We start from the raw sequence: 15,174 nt of genomic DNA on the forward strand, positions 1-15,174 counted from the left end.
TCACTTCCATCGGTAAGGGTTAGGGTCACTTCCATCAGTAAGGGTGGTTAGGGTTACCTCCATCATTTAGGGTTGGGGTCACTTCCATCAGTAAGGGTTAGGGTCCCCTCCATCAGTAAGGGTTAGGGTCAACTCCATCAGTAAGGGTTAGGGTTACCTCCATCAGTAAGGGTTAGGGTCACCTCCATCAGTAAGGGTTAGGGTCACTTCCATCAGTAAGTATTAGGGTCACTTCCATCAGTAAGGGTTAAGGTCACCTCCATCAGTAAGGGTTAGGGTCACCTCCATCAGTAAGGGTTAGGGTTACCTCCATCAGTAAGGGTGGTTAGGGTTACCACCATCAGTAAGGGTGGTTAGGGTTACCACCATCAGTAAGGGTGGTTAGGGTTACCTCCACCAGTAAGGGTGGTTAGGGTTACCTCCATCAGTAAGGGTTAGGGTTACTTCCATCAGTAAGGGTTAAGGTTACCTCCATCGGTTAGGGTTACCTCCATCAGTAAGGGTTAGGGTCACTTCCATCAGTAAGGGTTAGGGTTACCTCCATCAGTAAGGTTTAGGGTTACCTCCATCAGTAAGGGTTAGGGTCACTTCCATCAGTAAGGGTTAGGGTCACTTCCATCAGTTAAGAATAAGGTCACTTCCATCAGTAAGGGTTAGGGTCATTTCCATCAGTAAGGGTTAGGGTCACTTCCATCAGTTAGAGTTACCTCCATCAGTAAGGGTTACCTCCATCAGTAAGGGTCACCTCCACCAGTAAGGGTTAGGATCACTTCCATCAGTAAGGGTTAGGGTCACCTCCATCATTAAGGATTAGGGTCACTTCCACCAGTAATGGTTACCTCCATCAGTAATGGTTACCTCCATCAGTAAGGGTTACCTCCATCAGTAAGGGTTACTTCCATCAGTAAGAGTCACTACCATCAGTACGGGTTAGGGTCACTACCATCAGTAAGGGTTAAGGTCACTTCCATCAGTAATGGTTACCTCCATCAGTAAGGGTAAATTCCATCAGTAAGGGTTAGGGTCACTTCCATCAGTAAGGGTTAGGGTTACCTCCATCAGTAGGGTTACCTAAATCAGTAAGGGTTAGGGTTACCTCCATCAGTAAGGGTTAGGGTCACTTCCATCAGTAAGGGTTAGGGTCACTTCCATCAGTAAGGGTTAGGGTCAATTCCATCAGTAAGGGTTAGGGTCATTTCCATCAGTAAGGGTTAGGGTCATTTCAATCAGTAAGGGTTAGGGTCATTTCCATCAGTAAGGGTTAGGGTCACTTCCATCAGTAAGGTTTACCTCCATCAGTAAGGGTCACCTCCATCAGTAAGGGTTAGGGTCACTTCCATCAGTAAGGGTTAGGGTCCCCTCCATCAGTAAGGGTTAGGGTCACCTCCATCAGTAAGGGTTAGGGTTACCTCCATCAGTAAGGGTTAGGGTCACTTCCATCAGTAAGGGTCACCTCCACCAGTAAGGGTTAGGGTTACCTCCATCAGTAAGGGTGGTTAGGGTTACCTCCATCCTTCAGGGTGGTTAGGGTTACCTCCATCAGTAAGGGTGGTTAGGGTTACCTCCATCAGTATGGGTTAGGGTTACTTCCATCAGTAAGGGTTAGGGTTACCTCCATCGGTTAGGGTTACCTCCATCAGTAAGGGTTAGGGTTACCTCCATCAGTAAGGGTTAGGGTCACTTCCATCAGTAAGGGTTTGGGTCACTTCCATCGGTAAGGGTCACCTCCACCAGTAAGGGTTAGGGTCACTTCCATCAGTAAGGGTTACGGTCACCTCCATTAGTAAGGGTTAGGGTCACCTCCATCATTAAGGGTTAGGGTCACTTCCATCAGTAAGGGTTAGGGTTACCTCCATCTGTAAGGGTGGTTAGGGTTACCACCATAAGTAAGGGTGGTTGGGTTACCTCCATCAGTAAGGGTGGTTAGGGTTACCTCCATCAGTAAGGGTTAGGGTTACTTCCATCAGTAAGGGTTAGGGTTACCTCCATCGGTTAGGGTTACCTCCATCAGTAAGGGTTAGGGTCACTTCCATCAGTAAGGGTTAGGGTCACTTCCATCAGTTAAGAATAAGGTCACTTCCATCAGTAAGGGTTAGGGTCATATCCATCAGTAAGGGTTAGGGTCATTTCCATCAGTAAGGGTTAGCTCCATCAGTAAGGGTTAGGGTTACCTCCATCAGCTAGGTTTAGGGTTACCTCCATCAGTAAGGGTTAGGGTCACTTTCATCAGTAAGGGTTAGCTCCATCAGTAAGGGTTAGCTCCATCAGTAAGGTTTAGGGTCACTTCCATCACTAAGGGTTAGGGTCACTTCCATCAGTAAGGGTTAGGGTCACTTCCATCAGTAAGGGTTAGGGTTACCTCCATGAGTAAGTGTTACCTCCATCAGTAAGGGTTAGGTTGACCTCCATCAGTAAGGGTAAGTGTTAGGGTTACCTCCATCAGTAAGGGTTAGGGTCACTTCCATCAGTAAGGGTTAGTGTCACTTCCATCAGTAAGGGTTAGGGTCAATTCCATCAGTAAGGGTTGGGGTCATTTCCATCAGTAAGGGTTAGGGTCATTTCCATCAGTAAGGGTTAGGGTCATTTCCATCAGTAAGGGTTAGGGTCACTTCCATCAGTAAGGTTTACCTCCATCAGTAAGGGTCACCTCCATCAGTAAGGGTTAGGGTCACTTCCATCAGTAAGGGTTAGGGTCCCCTCCATCATTAAGGGTTAGGGTCACCTCCATCAGTAAGGGTTAGGGTTACCTCCATCAGTAAGTGTTAGGGTCACTTCCATCAGTAAGGGTTAGCTCCATCAGTAAGGGTTAGGGTTACCTCCATCAGCTAGGTTTAGGGTTACCTCCATCAGTAAGGGTTAGGGTCACTTCCATCAGTAAGGGTTAGCTCCATCAGTAAGGGTTAGCTCCATCAGTAAGGTTTAGGGTCACTTCCATCAGTAAGGGTTAGGGTCACTTCCATCAGTAAGGGTTAGGGTCACTTCCATCAGTAAGGGTTAGGGTTACCTCCATTAGTAAGTGTTACCTCCATCAGTAAGGGTTAGGGTGACCTCCATCAGTAAGTGTTACCTCCATCAGTAAGGGTAAGTGTTAGGGTTACCTCCATCAGTAAGGGTTAGGGTCAATTCCATCAGTAAGGGTTAGGGTCATTTCAATCAGTAAGGGTTAGGGTCATTTCCATCAGTAAGGGTTAGGGTCACTTCCATCAGTAAGGTTTACCTCCATCAGTAAGGGTCACCTCCATCAGTAAGGGTTAGGGTCACTTCCATCAGTAAGGGTCACCTCCACCAGTAAGGATTAGGGTTACCTCCATCAGTAAGGGTGGTTAGGGTTACCTCCATCATTAAGGGTGGTTAGGGTTACCTCCATCAGTAAGGGTGGTTAGGGTTACCTCCATCAGTATGGGTTAGGGTTACTTCCATCAGTAAGGGTTACCTCCATCAGTAAGGGTTGGGGTCACTTCCATCAGTAAGGGTTAGGGTCACTTCCATCAGTAAGGGTTATGGTTAATTCCATCATTAACGGTTAGGGTCATTTCCATCAGTAAGGGTTAGGGTCATTTCAATCAGTAAGGGTTAGGGTAATTTCCATCAGTAAGGTTTAGGGTCACTTCCATCAGTAAGGTTTACCTCCATCAGAAAGGGTCACCTCCATCAGTAAGGGTTAGGGTCACTTCCATCAGTAAGGGTTAGGGTCACTTCCATCAGTAAGGGTTAGGGTTACCTCCATCAGTAAGGGTTAGGGTCACTTCCATCAGTAAGGGTCACCTCCACCAGTAAGGGTTAGGGTTACCTCCATCAGTAAGGGTGGTTAGGGTTACCTCCATCCTTCAGGGTGGTTAGGGTTACCTCCATCAGTAAGGGTGGTTAGGGTTACCTCCATCAGTATGGGTTAGGGTTACTTCCATTAGTAAGGGTTAGGGTTACCTCCATCGGTTAGGGTTACCTCCATCAGTAAGGGTTAGGGTTACCTCCATCAGTAACGTTTAGGGTTACCTCCATCAGTAAGGGTTAGGGTCACTTCCATCAGTAAGGGTTTGGGTCACTTCCATCGGTAAGGGTCACCTCCACCAGTAAGGGTTAGGGTCAGTTCCATCAGTAAGGGTTACGGTCACCTCCATCAGTAAGGGTTAGGGTCACCTCCATCAGTAAGGGTTAGGGTCACTTCCATCAGTAAGGGTTAGGGTTACCTCCATCTGTAAGGGTGGTTAGGGTTACCACCATCAGTAAGGGTGGTTGGGTTACCTCCATCAGTAAGGGTGGTTAGGGTTACCTCCATCAGTAAGGGTTAGGGTTACTTCCATCAGTAAGGGTTAGGGTTACCTCCATCAGTTAGGGTTACCTCCATCAGTAAGGGTTAGGGTCACTTCCAACAGTAAGGGTTAGGGTCACTTCCATCAGTTAAGAATAAGGTCACTTCCATCAGTAAGGGTTAGGGTCATATCCATCAGTAAGGGTTAGGGTCATTTCCATCAGTAAGGGTTAGCTCCATCAGTAAGGGTTAGGGTTACCTCCATCAGCTAGGTTTAGGGTTACCTCCATCAGTAAGGGTTAGGGTCACTTCCATCAGTAAGGGTTAGCTCCATCAGTAAGGGTTAGCTCCATCAGTAAGGTTTAGGGTCACTTCCATCAGCAAGGGTTAGGGTCACTTCCATCAGTAAGGGTTAGGGTCACTTCCATCAGTAAGGGTTAGGGTTACCTCCATTAGTAAGTGTTACCTCCATCAGTAAGGGTTAGGGTGACCTCCATCAGTAAGTGTTACCTCCATCAGTAAGGGTAAGTGTTAGGGTTACCTCCATCAGTAAGGGTTAGGGTCACTTCCATCAGTAAGGGTTAGGGTCACTTCCATCAGTAAGGGTTAGGGTCAATTCCATCAGTAAGGGTTAGGGTCATTTCCATCAGTAAGGGTTAGGGTCATTTCCATCAGTAAGGGTTAGGGTCATTTCCATCAGTAAGGGTTAGGGTCACTTCCATCAGTAAGGTGTACCTCCATCAGTAAGGGTCACCTCCATCAGTAAGGGTTAGGGTCACTTCCATCAGTAAGGGTTAGGGTCCCCTCCATCATTAAGGGTTAGGGTCACCTCCATCAGTAAGGGTTAGGGTTACCTCCATCAGTAAGTGTTAGGGTCACTTCCATCAGTAAGGGTTAGCTCCATCAGTAAGGGTTAGGGTTACCTCCATCAGCTAGGTTTAGGGTTACCTCCATCAGTAAGGGTTAGTGTCACTTCCATCAGTAAGGGTTAGCTCCATCAGTAAGGGTTAGCTCCATCAGTAAGGGTTAGGGTCACCTCCATCAGTAAGTTTTAGGGTCACTTCCATCAGTAAGGGTTAGGGTCACTTCCATCAGTAAGGGTTAGGGTCACTTCCATCAGTAAGGGTTAGGGTGACCTCCATCAGTAAGTGTTACCTCCATCAGTAAGGGTAAGTGTTAGGGTTACCTCCATCAGTAAGGGTTAGGGTCACTTCCATCAGTAAGGGTTAGGGTCACTTCCATCAGTAAGGGTTAGGGTCAATTCCATCAGTAAGGGTTAGGGTCATTTCCATCAGTAAGGGTTAGGGTCATTTCCATCAGTAAGGGTTAGGGTCATTTCCATCAGTAAGGGTTAGGGTTACTTCCATCAGTAAGGTTTACCTCCATCAGTAAGGGTCACCTCCATCAGTAAGGGTTAGGGTCACTTCCATCAGTAAGGGTTAGGGTCCCCTCCATCATTAAGGGTTAGGGTTACCTCCATCAGTAAGGGTGGTTAGGGTTACCTCCATCCTTCAGGGTGGTTAGGGTTACCTCCATCAGTAAGGGTGGTTAGGGTTACCTCCATCAGTATGGGTTAGGGTCACTTCCATCAGTAAGGGTTAGCATCACTTCCATCAGTAAGGGTTAGGGTCAATTCCATCAGTAAGGGTTAGGGTTACCTCCATCAGTAAGGTTTAGGGTTACCTCCATCAGTAAGGGTTAGGGTCACTTCCATCAGTAAGGGTTTGGGTCACTTCCATCGATAAGGGTCACCTCCACCAGTAAGGGTTAGGGTCACTTCCATCAGTAAGGGTTACGGTCACCTCCATCAGTAAGGGTTAGGGTCACCTCCATCAGTAAGGGTTAGGGTCACTTCCATCAGTAAGGGTTAGGGTTACCTCCATCTGTAAGGGTGGTTAGGGTTACCACCATCAGTAAGGGTGGTTGGGTTACCTCCATCAGTAAGGGTGGTTAGGGTTACCTCCATCAGTAAGGGTTAGGGTTACCTCCATCGGTTAGGGTTACCTCCATCAGTAAGGGTTAGGGTCACTTCCATCAGTAAGGGTTAGGGTCACTTCCATCAGTTAAGAATAAGGTCACTTCCATCAGTAAGGGTTACCTCCATCAGTAAGGGTAAGTGTTAGGGTTACCTCCATCAGTAAGGGTTAGGGTCACTTCCATCAGTAAGGGTTATGGTCATTTCCATCAGTAAGGGTTAGGGTCAATTCCATCAGTAAGGGTTAGGGTCATTTCCATCAGTAAGGGTTAGGGTAATTTCAATCAGTAAGGGTTAGGGTCATTTCCATCAGTAAGGGTTAGGGTCACTTCCATCAGTAAGGTTTACATCCATCAGTAAGGGTCACCTCCATCAGTAAGGGTTAGGGTCACTTCCATCAGTAAGGGTTAGGGTCCCCTCCATCAGTAAGGGTTAGGGTCACCTCCATCAGTAAGGGTTAGGGTTACCTCCATCAGTAAGGGTTAGGGTCACTTCCATCAGTAAGGGTCACCTCCACCAGTAAGGGTTAGGGTTACCTCCATCAGTAAGGGTGGTTAGGGTTACCTCCATCAGTAAGGGTGGTTAGGGTTACCTCCATCCTTCAGGGTGGTTAGGGTTACCTCCATCAGTAAGGGTGGTTAGGGTTACCTCCATCAGTATGGGTTAGGGTTACTTCCATTAGTAAGGGTTAGGGTTACCTCGATCGGTTAGGGTTACCTCCATCAGTAAGGGTTAGGGTTACCTCCATCAGTAAGGTTTAGGGTTACCTCCATCAGTAAGGGTTAGGGTCACTTCCATCAGTAAGGGTCACCTCCACCAGTAAGGGTTAGGGTCAGTTCCATCAGTAAGGGTTACGGTCACCTCCATCAGTAAGGGTTAGGGTCATTTCCATCAGTAAGGGTTAGGGTAATTTCAATCAGTAAGGGTTAGGGTCATTTCCATCAGTAAGGGTTAGGGTCACTTCCATCAGTAAGGTTTACCTCCATCAGTAAGGGTCACCTCCATCAGTAAGGGTTAGGGTCACTTCCATCAGTAAGGGTTAGGGTCCCCTCCATCAGTAAGGGTTAGGGTCACCTCCATCAGTAAGGGTTAGGGTTACCTCCATCAGTAAGGGTTAGGGTCACTTCCATCAGTAAGGGTCACCTCCACCAGTAAGGGTTAGGGTTACCTCCATCAGTAAGGGTGGTTAGGGTTACCTCCATCAGTAAGGGTGGTTAGGGTTACCTCCATCCTTCAGGGTGGTTAGGGTTACCTCCATCAGTAAGGGTGGTTAGGGTTACCTCCATCAGTATGGGTTAGGGTTACTTCCATTAGTAAGGGTTAGGGTTACCTCCATCGGTTAGGGTTACCTCCATCAGTAAGGGTTAGGGTTACCTCCATCAGTAAGGTTTAGGGTTACCTCCATCAGTAAGGGTTAGGGTCACTTCCATCAGTAAGGGTCACCTCCACCAGTAAGGGTTAGGGTCAGTTCCATCAGTAAGGGTTACGGTCACCTCCATCAGTAAGGGTTAGGGTCACCTACATCAGTAAGGGTTAGGGTCACTTCCATCAGTAAGGGTTAGGGTTACCTCCATCTGTAAGGGTGGTTAGGGTTACCACCATCAGTAAGGGTGGTTGGGTTACCTCCATCAGTAAGGGTGGTTAGGGTTACCTCCATCAGTAAGGGTTAGGGTTACTTCCATCAGTAAGGGTTAGGGTTACCTCCATCGGTTAGGGTTACCTCCATCAGTAAGGGTTAGGGTCACTTCCATCAGTAAGGGTTAGGGTCACTTCCATCAGTTACGAATAAGGTCACTTCCATCAGTAAGGGTTAGGGTCATATCCATCAGTAAGGGTTAGGGTCATTTCCATCAGTAAGGGTTAGCTCCATCAGTAAGGGTTAGGGTTACCTCCATCAGCTAGTTTTAGGGTTACCTCCGTCAGTAAGGGTTAGGGTCACTTCCATCAGTAAGGGTTAGCTCCATCAGTAAGGGTTAGCTCCATCAGTAATGTTTAGGGTCACTTCCATCAGCAAGGGTTAGGGTCACTTCCATCAGTAAGGGTTAGGGTCACTTCCATCAGTAAGGGTTAGGGTTACTTCCATTAGTAAGTGTTACCTCCTTCAGTAAGGGTTAGGGTGACCTCCATCAGTAAGTGTTACCTCCATCAGTAAGGGTAAGTGTCAGGGTTACCTCCATCAGTAAGGGTTAGGGTCACTTCCATCAGTAAGGGTTAGGGTCACTTCCATCAGTAAGGGTTAGGGTCAATTCCATCAGTAAGGGTTAGGGTCAATTCCATCAGTAAGGGTTAGGGTCATTTCCATCAGTAAGGGTTAGGGTCATTTCCATCAGTAAGGGTTAGGGTCATTTCCATCAGTAAGGGTTAGGGTCACTTCCATCAGTAAGGGTTACCTCCATCAGTAAGGGTAAGTGTTAGGGTTACCTCCATCAGTAAGGGTTAGGGTCACTTCCATCAGTAAGGGTTATGGTCATTTCCATCAGTAAGGGTTAGGGTCAATTCCATCAGTAAGGGTTAGGGTCATTTCCATCAGTAAGGGTTAGGGTCATTTCAATCAGTAAGGGTTAGGGTCATTTCCATCAGTAAGGGTTAGGGTCACTTCCATCAGTAAGGTTTACCTCCATCAGTAAGGGTCACCTCCATCAGTAAGGGTGGTTAGGGTTACCTCCATCAGTAAGGGTGGTTAGGGTTACCTCCATCCTTCAGGGTGGTTAGGGTTACCTCCATCAGTAAGGGTGGTTAGGGTTACCTCCATCAGTATGGGTTAGGGTTACTTCCATTAGTAAGGGTTAGGGTTACCTCCATCGGTTAGGGTTACCTCCATCAGTAAGGGTTAGGGTTACCTCCATCAGTAAGGTTTAGGGTTACCTCCATCAGTAAGGGTTAGGGTCACTTCCATCAGTAAGGGTCACCTCCACCAGTAAGGGTTAGGGTCAGTTCCATCAGTAAGGGTTACGGTCACCTCCATCAGTAAGGGTTAGGGTCATTTCCATCAGTAAGGGTTAGGGTAATTTCAATCAGTAAGGGTTAGGGTCATTTCCATCAGTAAGGGTTAGGGTCACTTCCATCAGTAAGGTTTACCTCCATCAGTAAGGGTCACCTCCATCAGTAAGGGTTAGGGTCACTTCCATCAGTAAGGGTTAGGGTCCCCTCCATCAGTAAGGGTTAGGGTCACCTCCATCAGTAAGGGTTAGGGTTACCTCCATCAGTAAGGGTTAGGGTCACTTCCATCAGTAAGGGTCTCCTCCACCAGTAAGGGTTAGGGTTACCTCCATCAGTAAGGGTGGTTAGGGTTACCTCCATCAGTAAGGGTGGTTAGGGTTACCTCCATCCTTCAGGGTGGTTAGGGTTACCTCCATCAGTAAGGGTGGTTAGGGTTACCTCCATCAGTATGGGTTAGGGTTACTTCCATTAGTAAGGGTTAGGGTTACCTCCATCGGTTAGGGTTACCTCCATCAGTAAGGGTTAGGGGTACCTCCATCAGTAAGGTTTAGGGTTACCTCCATCAGTAAGGGTTAGGGTCACTTCCATCAGTAAGGGTCACCTCCACCAGTAAGGGTTAGGGTCAGTTCCATCAGTAAGGGTTACGGTCACCTCCATCAGTAAGGGTTAGGGTCACCTACATCAGTAAGGGTTAGGGTCACTTCCATCAGTAAGGGTTAGGGTTACCTCCATCTGTAAGGGTGGTTAGGGTTACCACCATCAGTAAGGGTGGTTGGGTTACCTCCATCAGTAAGGGTGGTTAGGGTTACCTCCATCAGTAAGGGTTAGGGTTACTTCCATCAGTAAGGGTTAGGGTTACCTCCATCGGTTAGGGTTACCTCCATCAGTAAGGGTTAGGGTCACTTCCATCAGTAAGGGTTAGGGTCACTTCCATCAGTTACGAATAAGGTCACTTCCATCAGTAAGGGTTAGGGTCATATCCATCAGTAAGGGTTAGGGTCATTTCCATCAGTAAGGGTTAGGGTCCCCTCCATCAGTAAGGGTTAGGGTCACCTCCATCAGTAAGGGTTAGGGTTACCTCCATCAGTAAGGGTTAGGGTCACTTCCATCAGTAAGGGTCTCCTCCACCAGTAAGGGTTAGGGTTACCTCCATCAGTAAGGGTGGTTAGGGTTACCTCCATCAGTAAGGGTGGTTAGGGTTACCTCCATCCTTCAGGGTGGTTAGGGTTACCTCCATCAGTAAGGGTGGTTAGGGTTACCTCCATCAGTATGGGTTAGGGTTACTTCCATTAGTAAGGGTTAGGGTTACCTCCATCGGTTAGGGTTACCTCCATCAGTAAGGGTTAGGGGTACCTCCATCAGTAAGGTTTAGGGTTACCTCCATCAGTAAGGGTTAGGGTCACTTCCATCAGTAAGGGTCACCTCCACCAGTAAGGGTTAGGGTCAGTTCCATCAGTAAGGGTTACGGTCACCTCCATCAGTAAGGGTTAGGGTCACCTACATCAGTAAGGGTTAGGGTCACTTCCATCAGTAAGGGTTAGGGTTACCTCCATCTGTAAGGGTGGTTAGGGTTACCACCATCAGTAAGGGTGGTTGGGTTACCTCCATCAGTAAGGGTGGTTAGGGTTACCTCCATCAGTAAGGGTTAGGGTTACTTCCATCAGTAAGGGTTAGGGTTACCTCCATCGGTTAGGGTTACCTCCATCAGTAAGGGTTAGGGTCACTTCCATCAGTAAGGGTTAGGGTCACTTCCATCAGTTACGAATAAGGTCACTTCCATCAGTAAGGGTTAGGGTCATATCCATCAGTAAGGGTTAGGGTCATTTCCATCAGTAAGGGTTAGCTCCATCAGTAAGGGTTAGGGTTACCTCCATCAGCTAGTTTTAGGGTTACCTCCGTCAGTAAGGGTTAGGGTCACTTCCATCAGTAAGGGTTAGCTCCATCAGTAAGGGTTAGCTCCATCAGTAATGTTTAGGGTCACTTCCATCAGCAAGGGTTAGGGTCACTTCCATCAGTAAGGGTTAGGGTCACTTCCATCAGTAAGGGTTAGGGTTACCTCCATTAGTAAGTGTTACCTCCATCAGTAAGGGTTAGGGTGACCTCCATCAGTAAGTGTTAGGGTCACTTCCATCAGTAAGGGTTAGAGTCAATTCCATCAGTAAGGGTTAGGGTCAATTCCATCAGTAAGGGTTAGGGTCATTTCCATCAGTAAGGGTTAGGGTCATTTCCATCAGTAAGGGTTAGGGTCAATTCCATCAGTAAGGGTTAGGGTCAATTCCATCAGTAAGGGTTAGGGTCAATTCCATCAGTAAGGGTTAGGGTCATTTCCATCAGTAAGGGTTAGGGTCATTTCCATCAGTAAGGGTTAGGGTCACTTCCATCAGTAAGGTTTACCTCCATCAGTAAGGGTCACCTCCATCAGTAAGGATAGGGTCCCCTCCATCATTAAGGGTTAGGGTCACCTCCATCAGTAAGGGTTAGGGTTACCTCCATCAGTAAGTGTTAGGGTCACTTCCATCAGTAAGGGTTAGCTCCATCAGCTAGGTTTAGGGTTACCTGCATCAGTAAGGGTTAGGGTCACTTCCATCAGTAAGGGTTAGCTCCATTAGTAAGGGTTAGCTCCATCAGTAAGGTTTAGGGTCACTTCCATCAGTAAGGGTTAGGGTCACTTCCATCAGTAAGGGTTAGGGTCACTTCCATCAGTAAGGGTTAGGGTTACCTCCATTAGTAAGTGTTACCTCCATCAGTAAGGGTTAGGGTGACCTCCATCAGTAAGTGTTACCTCCATCAGTAAGGGTAAGAGTTAGGGTTACCTCCATCAGTAAGGGTTAGGGTCACTTCCATCAGTAAGGGTTAGGGTCACTTCCATCAGTAAGGGTTAGGGTCAATTCCATCAGTAAGGGTTAGGGTCATTTCCATCAGTAAGGGTTAGGGTCATTTCCATCAGTAAGGGTTAGGGTCATTTCCATCAGTAAGGGTTAGGGTCACTTCCATCAGTAAGGTTTACCTCCATCAGTAAGGGTCACCTCCATCAGTAAGGGTTAGGGTCACTTCCATCAGTAAGGGTTAGGGTCCCCTCCATCATTAAGGGTTAGGGTCACCTCCATCAGTAAGGGTTAGGGTTACCTCCATCAGTAAGGGTTAGGGTCACTTCCATCAGTAAGGGTCACCTCCACCAGTAAGGGTTAGGGATACCTCCATCAGTAAGGGTGGTTAGGGTTACCTCCATCATTAAGGGTGGTTAGGGTTACCTCCATCAGTAAGGGTGGTTAGGGTTACCTCCATCAGTATGGGTTAGGGTTACTTCCATCAGTAAGGGTTAGGGTTACCTCCATCGGTTAGGGTTACCTCCATCAGTAAGGGTTAGGGTCACTTCCATCAGTAAGGGTTAGGGTCACTTCCATCAGTAAGGGTTAGGGTCAATTCCATCAGTAAGGGTTAGGGTCATTTCCATCAGTAAGGGTTAGGGTCATTTCAATCAGTAAGGGTTAGGGTCATTTCCATCAGTAAGGGTTAGGGTCACTTCCATCAGTAAGGTTTACCTCCATCAGTAAGGGTCACCTCCATCAGTAAGGGTTAGGGTCACTTCCATCAGTAAGGGTTAGGGTCACCTCCATCAGTAAGGGTTAGGGTTACCTCCACCAGTAAGGGTTAGGGTTACCTCCATCAGTAAGGGTGGTTAGGGTTACCTCCATCGGTTAGGGTTACCTCCATCAGTAAGGGTTAGGGTCACTTCCATCAGTAAGGGTTAGGGTTACCTCCATCAGTAAGGGTGGTTAGGGTTACCACCATCAGTAAGGGTGGTTGGGTTACCTCCATCAGTAAGGGTGGTTAGGGTTACCTCCATCAGTTAGGGTTACTTCCATCAGTAAGGGTTAGGGTTACCTCCATCAGTTAGGGTTACCTCCATCAGTAAGGGTTAGGGTCACTTCCATCAGTAAGGGTTAGGGTTACCTCATTCAGTAAGGTTTAGGGTTACCTCCACCAGTAAGGGTTAGGGTCACTTCCATCAGTAAGGGTTAGGGTCACTTTCATCAGTTAAGAATAAGGTCACTTCCATTAGGAGGTGACTCTAACCCTTACTGACGGAAGTGAGCCTAACCCTTACTGATGGAAGTGACCCAAACCCTTACTGATGGAAGTGACCATAACCGTTACTGATGGAGGTAACCCTAACACTTACCCTTACTGATGGAGGTAACACTTACTGATGGAGGTCACCCTAACCCTTACTGATGGAGGTAACACTTACTAATGGAGGTAACCCTAACCCTTACTGATGGAAGTGACCCTAACCCTTACTGATGGAAGTGACCTTAACCCTTACTGATGGAGGTGACCCTAACCCTTACTGAAAGAGGTGACTCTAACCCTTACTGACGGAAGTGAGCCTAACCCTTACTGATGGAAGTGACCCAAACCCTTACTGATGGAAGTGACCCTAACCCTTACTGATGGAGGTAACCCGAACACTTACCCTTACTGATGGAGGTAACCCTTACTGATGGAGGTAACACTTACTAATGGAGGTAACCCTAACCCTTACTGATGGAAGTGACCCTAACCCTTACTGATGGAAGTGACCCTAACCCTTACTGATGGAAGTGACCCTAAACCTTACTGATGGAGCTAACCCTTACTGATGGAGCTAACCCTTACTGATGGAAGTGACCCTAACCCTTATTGATGGAGGTAACCCTAAACCTAGCTGATGGAGGTAACCCTTACTGATGGAGGTAACCATTACTGATGGAGGTAACCATTACTGGTGGAAGTGACCCTAATCCTTACTGATGGAGGTGACCCTAACCTTTACTGATGGAAGTGACCCTAACCCTTACTGGTGGAGGTGACCCTTACTGATGGAGGTAACCCTTAATGATGGAGGTAACCCTTAATGATGGAGGTAACCCTTACTGATGGAGGTAACCCTAACTGACGGAAGTGACCCTAACCCTTACTGATGGAAATGACCCTAACCCTTACTGATGGAAGTGACCCTAACCCTTACTGATGGAAGTAAACCTTACTGATGGAGGTGACCCTAACTCTTACTGATGGAGGTAACACTTACTGATGGAGGTAACTCTAACCCTTACTGATGGAAGTGACCCTAACCCTTAATGATGGAAGTGACCCTAACCCTTACTGATGGAAGTGACCTTAACCCTTACTGATGGAAGTGACCCAAACCCTTAGTGATGGAAGTGACCCTAACCGTTACTGATGGAATTGACCCTTACTGATGGAGGTAACCCTTACTGATGGAGGTAACCATTACTGATGGTTGTGACGCTAACCCTTACTGATGGTAGTGACCCTTACTGATGGAAGTAACCCTTACTGATGGAGGTAACCCTTACTGATGGAGGTAGCCATTACTGATGGAGGTAACCATTACTGATGGAGGTAACCATTACTGGTGGAAGTGACCCTAATCCTTACTGATGGAGGTGACCTTAACCCTTACTGATGGAAGTGACCCTAACCCTTACTGGTGGAGGTGACCCTTACTGATGGAAGTAACCCTTAATGATGGAGGTAACCCTTACTGATGGAGAAAACTAACTGATGGAAGTGACCCTAACCCTTACTGATGGAAATGACCCTAACACTTACTGATGGATATGACCCTAACCCTTACTAATGGAAGTGACCCTAACCCTTATTGGTGGAGGTAACCCTAAACCTTACTGAATGAGGTAACCCTAACCCTTACTGGTGGAAGTGACCCTAACCCTTACTGATGGAGGTAACCCTAACCGATGGAGGTAACCCTAACCACCCTTACTGATGGAGGTAACCCAACCAACCTTACTGATGGTGGTAACCCTAACCACCCTTACTGATGGAGGTAACCCTAACCCTTACTGATGGAAGTGACCCTAACCCTTACTGATGGAGGTGACCCTAACCCTTACTGATGGAGGTGACCCTAACCCTTACTGATGGAAGTGACCCTAACCCTTACTGGTGGAGGTGACCCTTACTGATGGAAGTGACCCAAACC

This window comes from Oncorhynchus mykiss, chromosome 11, assembly GCF_057628025.1.
Source record: "Oncorhynchus mykiss isolate SJ-2025 chromosome 11, ASM5762802v1, whole genome shotgun sequence".
NCBI classification, from domain to species: domain Eukaryota; kingdom Metazoa; phylum Chordata; class Actinopteri; order Salmoniformes; family Salmonidae; genus Oncorhynchus; species Oncorhynchus mykiss.